This window comes from Octopus sinensis, linkage group LG17 (assembly GCF_006345805.1).
Source record: "Octopus sinensis linkage group LG17, ASM634580v1, whole genome shotgun sequence".
In the NCBI taxonomy this organism is placed as follows: Eukaryota; Metazoa; Mollusca; class Cephalopoda; order Octopoda; family Octopodidae; genus Octopus; species Octopus sinensis.
Window position 1 is genome coordinate 36,575,239 of NC_043013.1, and position 6,655 is coordinate 36,581,893.

General features: G+C 35.7%; 1 long non-coding RNA gene across 1 annotated transcript in view; it reads left to right on the plus strand.

Annotated features, from left to right (window-relative positions):
* The window catches only part of LOC118766657, a 7,363-nt gene extending 3,480 nt beyond the window's left edge, over positions 1-3,883 (plus strand). Inside the window, exons 2-3 of the long non-coding RNA XR_005002582.1 lie at positions 1,390-1,396; positions 3,590-3,883. This is a non-coding gene — a long non-coding RNA (uncharacterized LOC118766657). The remainder of the gene's footprint in view (positions 1-1,389; positions 1,397-3,589) is intronic.
* The last annotated feature ends 2,772 nt before the right edge of the window (positions 3,884-6,655 follow it).

Genomic DNA, 6,655 nt, shown 5'->3' on the forward strand with positions numbered 1-6,655 from the left:
ATATATATATATATATATATAATATATATATTGATATATTATATATAATATATATATATATATGTATATATATGTATATAATAAGGAAAAAAGTCAAGGTAGAAAATGCTAAAATAATTTTATAAAAAGCATTTCAGTTCTGGTTTCAGTCATTGAGACTTTTTCAACTCTATTTATGGAAAACAACAAAATTTTGGCAAAATTAGCAGAAAAGTTTTATAAAAGAATATTTGCATATTATTCAAATACAAGGGGCATTTTCCTTGTTTCTGCCTGTCCCTGTCTCTCTTGTTTACTCTTGTGGGTTCGAGGTCATTGTGTATATATACATATGTATATACATATGTATATATACAACAGGGTGATGAAAAGTTCATGGCTTTGGGTAAAAGAAAATACAGAAGGTCCAATCAATTAAGATTTTATCCAACATATTCACCTTTCAGATTTATCCATACACCTTTTGCAGTGGTCCTTCAGTTTTTCTAGGTCCTGTAAAAGAACTCGGTAGGTTGGGCCTCTTTTTGTAACACCCTTAAACCCAGGATCTTTTCAGCATCCCCTTGTATGCATGAATATGTACATGTATACATATGTATATGTATATATCTTTTATCTTCTATTTGTTTCAATCATTAGACTATGGCCATGCTGGGGCACTATCTTGAATTTTATGTCAATGATTCAACCCCAGTACTTTTTTTTAAAGCTTAATAAGCATTCTGTTGATCTGTTTTGCTGAACTGCTATGTAAACACATCAACAACGATGGTCAAGCAGTGGTAGTGGACAAACAGACAGAACACACACACATACACATACACACACCAACACATACACAGATATATACAATGCACTCCTTTGAGTTGACATCAACCAAATCCACTCACAAGGTTTTGGTCAGCCCGTGGCTATAGCAGAAGACACTTGCCCTAGGTGCCACGCAGTGGGACTGAATCCAGAACCATGTGGTTCAGAAGTAGACTTTTTACCACGCAAATACACATGTATTTATATGCATATATACACACACACACACACATATATATATATATATATATATATATATATATGTGTGTGTGTGACTGGTTTCTTCATAGCTTTTGTCTATCAAATATCCATCCACTTACAAGACATTGGTCAACTCAAGGCCATAGAAGGAAAGTCTCGTTCAAAGAACCACATACTGGAATTGAACCTAAAACTGTGTGGCTGTGCAGTGTACTTCATAACCCTAATGCCATGACCTCAACCTATTTATCTATCTAACTGTCTAGCTAGTTATCTATCTATCTGTCTGTTTGTCTGCCTGTCTGTCTGTCATTCTATATATATATATATATATATATATATATATGTATGTATGTATACATATATAAACATATGTAGAAATGAGGTACTCAGAAATTTGGATGGTTTATATTTACAGATATTTATTTGTATATTACATTTTTTATACATCATATAACTTAGATCATGTATTAGCGCTTTCTCCCATTGTAGTGGGGTTTTCAAATCGAACTAAGTTCCTGTGAAAAAGTTTTGACCATTTTATAGTGTTATTGATTGTGTAGTGGTGGGGAGGGACATAAGGCAGTACAAGAGGGTGATGAATGGGGAGAAAGTGAGAGAGAGCATGTGTGTGTGCGTGTGTGTGTGTGTGTTTTTATATCTGGAGGGAGTGTTCAAAAAGAAGAAGAAAAGGAAGGAAGGGGAGGGAAGGTAGACCATAAATTATATTTCCTTTTATCATTTTCTTGTGAGAGAGTGCGTGTGTGTGTGTGTGTGCGCGTGTGTTTATGGAGGAATGGTCAAGTTGTTAAGGGTAATCAGTGCCACTTTTGTTTTTATTTATTTGCAACTGTAAATAGTTATTGGTTTTTAGAAAAGAAGACTTGTCTGGAATTCTTTTTATTATTGTTTTGTGGAGGTGTGTGTGTTACAGATGACAGAATACAAACTGACAACCACTGAGTCTGTTGTCTGATCTTCAATTGATTTAGTCTAATATCTCACTGATTGACAGTTAAATAAATATTAAGTTTTATTATACAGGAGCAACTGGTTCCACAAATTAAAGTAAAATGGTTTCATTCAAATATTAGAATATCCTTTGTTCAATGTTGTATTTTCAAAAACCAAAACATATGTGTAGAACTGCGTGTGTGTGTTTAAGACAGTTTACATAACAAATTTGGTCCGTCATCTTGTACAGCTTATTATAGAGATATTTTCAGCCATTAAACTTGGGGGTGAACTTAGTTATGAAATATTTTTCCATATTCCTCCTGAAGGAGGTTTCATTCTTTGGACATTTGTAGAAGGGAAAGATCTTAAATTTTCCTTCTCCACATGTATCTAGGTGTTATCTCAGTGGTTACTGCAGATCCCACATCTACCATCTCCGCACTCTTTTACAAAGAATTCAGTTTTAGTTTTTGATGAGAATTTCGCTCTTGTTAGATATTTCTTTAGGTTTTTGTCTTGTCGTCTTATTCTACTTATTCTATCGGTCTCTTTTGCCGAACTGCTAAGTTACAGGTACATAAACACACCAGCATCGGTTGTCAACCGATGTTGGGAGGAACTAACACAGACACACAAATACATGCACACACACATACAGATATATATATATATATATATATATCTATATACATATTTACAACGGGCTTCTTTCAGTTTTCGTCTACCAAATCCACTCACAAGGTTTTGGTCAGCCCGAGGCTATAGTAGAAGACATTTGCCCAAGGTGTCACACAGTGGGACTGAACACGGAACCATGTGGTTTGTAAGCCAGCTACTTACCACACAGCCACTCCTATGCTTATATGTGCATATATCTCTTTTACCTTCTGTGCTTGTATATGTATTCCTTTTATGTGTTGAAGGCCAGGGTATTATTTGTATACGAGGAAATGTATAGAAGCGAGAGTTGATATAAAGTCGTTGGTCCAGATTTGATGTTTGTTCCCTAATCAATGACATTTTTGTCTCTGTCACAATTTCACTTGAGCACTTCTTTTTTGCAGCCCTATATATAATTTTTTTTTTGTTTCCATAAAAAGAAATGAAAATTATTTCTTGTATATATATATATATATATATATATAAGGTGTAGGAGTGGCTGTGTGGTAAGTAGCTTGCTTACAAACCACATGGTTCCGGGTTCAGTCCCACTGTGTGGCACCTTGGGCAAGTATCTTCTACGATAGCCTCGGGTCGACCAAAGCGTTGTGAGTGGATTTGTTAGACGGAAACTGAAAGAAGCCCGTCATTAATATGTGTATATATATATATGTGTGTGTGTGTGCGTGTGTGTGTGTGTGTGTGTGTGTGTGTGTGTATATGTTTGTGTGTCTGTGTTTGTCCGCAAACATTGCTTGACAACTGATGCTGGTGTGTTTCCATCCCCGTAACTTAGCGGTTTGGCAAAAGAGACTGATAGAATATGTACTAGGCTTACAAAGAATTAGTCCTGGGGTCGATTTGCTCGACTAAAGGCGGTGCTCCAGCATGGCCACAGTCAAATGACTGAAACAAGTAAAAGAGTAAAGAGTAATATATATATATATATATATATATATAGATGGAACAAAAACGTAATAGAGGCCATTAAAACATTTGGACAGATAGACAACACAAAGGTGGACAAGAGAAACAACAATTAGAAGGACAGGCAAAAAAAGACGGGTCATTCTTGGCTTTCTTTTTTCAGCCAAGTACCAGAAGTCATGACCATTTTGGACAGTTACACTTGAGATCGTTCGATCTGGTTGTCCTCAAAAAAGTCTAAGCTAAGATCATTAGACCCCTTTATAAGACATCTAGCGAATGTGTACGGCAAGAAAGACAAAAAAACAAACAAAACAAAAAAAAAACAGAGAACATGGTAATCTCAGGGTTGACCTGGGGTTAAGCAGCAACAACAGTGAAAGTGACAACAGCAGCAACAACAAGATCACTATGTGTATGTCTTCATCAACATGAAAACTGACATAACTTTCTTTTACTTAGGCGTGGCTGTGTGGTAAGAAGCTTGCTTCCCAAAGGCAGTGAGTTGGCAGAAATGTTAGCACGCTGGGCAAAATGCTTAGTAGTATTTCATCTGTCTTTATATTCTGAGTTCAAATTCTGCCAAGTTCAACTTTACCTTTCATCGTTTTGGGGTCGATAAATTCAGTACTAGTTGTGTACTGGGGTTGATCTAATCGACTGGCCCCTTTCTGAAAAAGAATTTTGTGCCTTGTGCCTAGAATAGAAAAGAAGCTTGCTTCCCAACCACATGGTTTGGGGTTCAGTCCCACTGCGTGGCACCTTGGGCAAGTGTCTTCTACTTATAGCCTCAGCCTTGAGAGTAGATTCAATACATGGAAACTGAAATAAGCTCGTGACATGTGTATGTTTGTGTGTGTGTGTGTGTGTGTTGTGTGTGTGTGTGTGTGTGTGTGTGTGAGTGTGTGTGAGTGTGTATGTGTCTGTGAATGTGTTTGCCCTCCACCGCTGCTTGACTACTGGTGTTGGTGCATTTACGTTCCCATAACTTAGCAGTTCAGCAAATGACACTGATACAATAAGTACCAGGCTGAGCAAAAACAAAATAATGGAATTGATTGGTTCATCCAGAAATTCTTTAAGGTGGTGCTGCAGCATGGCCACAGTCGAATGACTGAAACAAGCAAAAGATAAAAGATAAATGATACAGACCAGTATGAGGCTTACGTCTAGAACAGCCGTGAAGTCCTTCAAACCAACTATTATGATAAGGGGCTGGAGCACCCTATCATGTGTATTGGCCTCAAGTCCTGAATTCCTGAATATTTGTAAGTTGGTAAAAGAACAACTAAGAATGCCATGTCATATATCCTGCTCTGAGAATTGCCCATAATGAATGCCACAACTTCTCTAACAACGGGTAATGTAAACAAACTTACACCCTTGAACCTTGCCACACATATACATACCCACACTCATGCCCAAACACAAAAAAAAACCCCCTGTAAAAATACAATTCAGATTTCCCCATCATGTCTGTCTTGCTCTCTCAGTCTCTGTGTCTATCTTTCCTCTCCTCCTCTCTCTCACAGTCCCCCGCTCTGTCTCTTCCTCTGTTCCTTTCTCTTTTTCTCTATCTCTTTTTTCCACCATGTCTCTTACTCTGCCTGTCTCTCACTCCCCTCATCTGTCGGTCTCTTTCTCTCTCTTTCACTCGCTCCTCTGCCAGTCTTCGTTTTTTTTTTTTATTTTCCTTCCCAATATTTTGGTCTAGGTTGAATTCTCTCCCTTCCCTTCGGTTTAGTTCTGGAGTAAGTAAGAAAACCTACGCATGTACGTGTGTGCATGCATATATGCATATATGGATGTACATACATACATACACATATACATACATAAACATATATACACACACATATATGCACATGTACACTCATATGTATATATGATACGTAAACATTATATATATATATATCTATATATATAACACATATACATATATGCATGATGATATATAAAATAAAATAATATATGTATGTATATATGGTATATATATTATAATATTGTATGTGTGTGTTTGTGTGTGTGTGTACATATATATCTATATCTATCTATCTATCTATCTATATATATATTATATATATATATATATATATATATATATATATATATATATATACATATATATAATATATATACATATATATATACAATATATATTAAATACATATATATATACATATATATATACATTATATATATATATATATATATATATATATATATAATAGATCTCTGAACTAAAATTTATATTATTAAAAATTTTTAAGAATAATAAATTAAACTGATTAGAACTACCATAAAGCTATTCTTTTTCTTTTTTCAAATATACCTAAGTGTACCAAGGATCTCAGACATTTTCCAATACATACATACATACATATATATATATTATATATATATTAGATACATATATATATATAAATATAAATATATATATTTATTTATTGCTAATATAATATATATATATATATATATATATATATATATATATATATATATATATATATATATATATATATATATATATATATATATATATGCAGCATACATGTTGTGAAGGGTGGATGTATATATATATTTATACACACACACACACACCTACACACGTACTGTATACACCGTATATTCTATATATACTGTCATCTGTCAACTGCAACATTCCTTTTCCAGCATCAACCTACCCACCCATCCCGCAGCCTCCCTCTCCGCTCACCGTATCCTCCACCGAAAACCTCGAGCCCCACCCCACCCCGCCAACCACTCTCCACCCTGCTATTACAACAACAGAGTTGCAGTAGCCTGCATTTTTGTCTGGAGAGGTTCACCCAAAGAGTTAGCTATCTAATGATAAACAAAAACCCGTAGCTGCCTACTGAATTCCTTGAAAATGTACATTTTTGTTCGTTTCATTGAAAGCTTAGCAGTGGGACCGGTGCGGGGGAGGGTGGGGGAGGGTGCGACAGCGGCGGCTGCGACGGCGGGGGAGAACTGGATGGAGAGGAGAGGAGAGGAGAGAAGAGGGCTGTACAGACGCACACATGCGCGCACATGCACCCATATGCTGGAGACATGCATACATGCATCACATTACAATTTT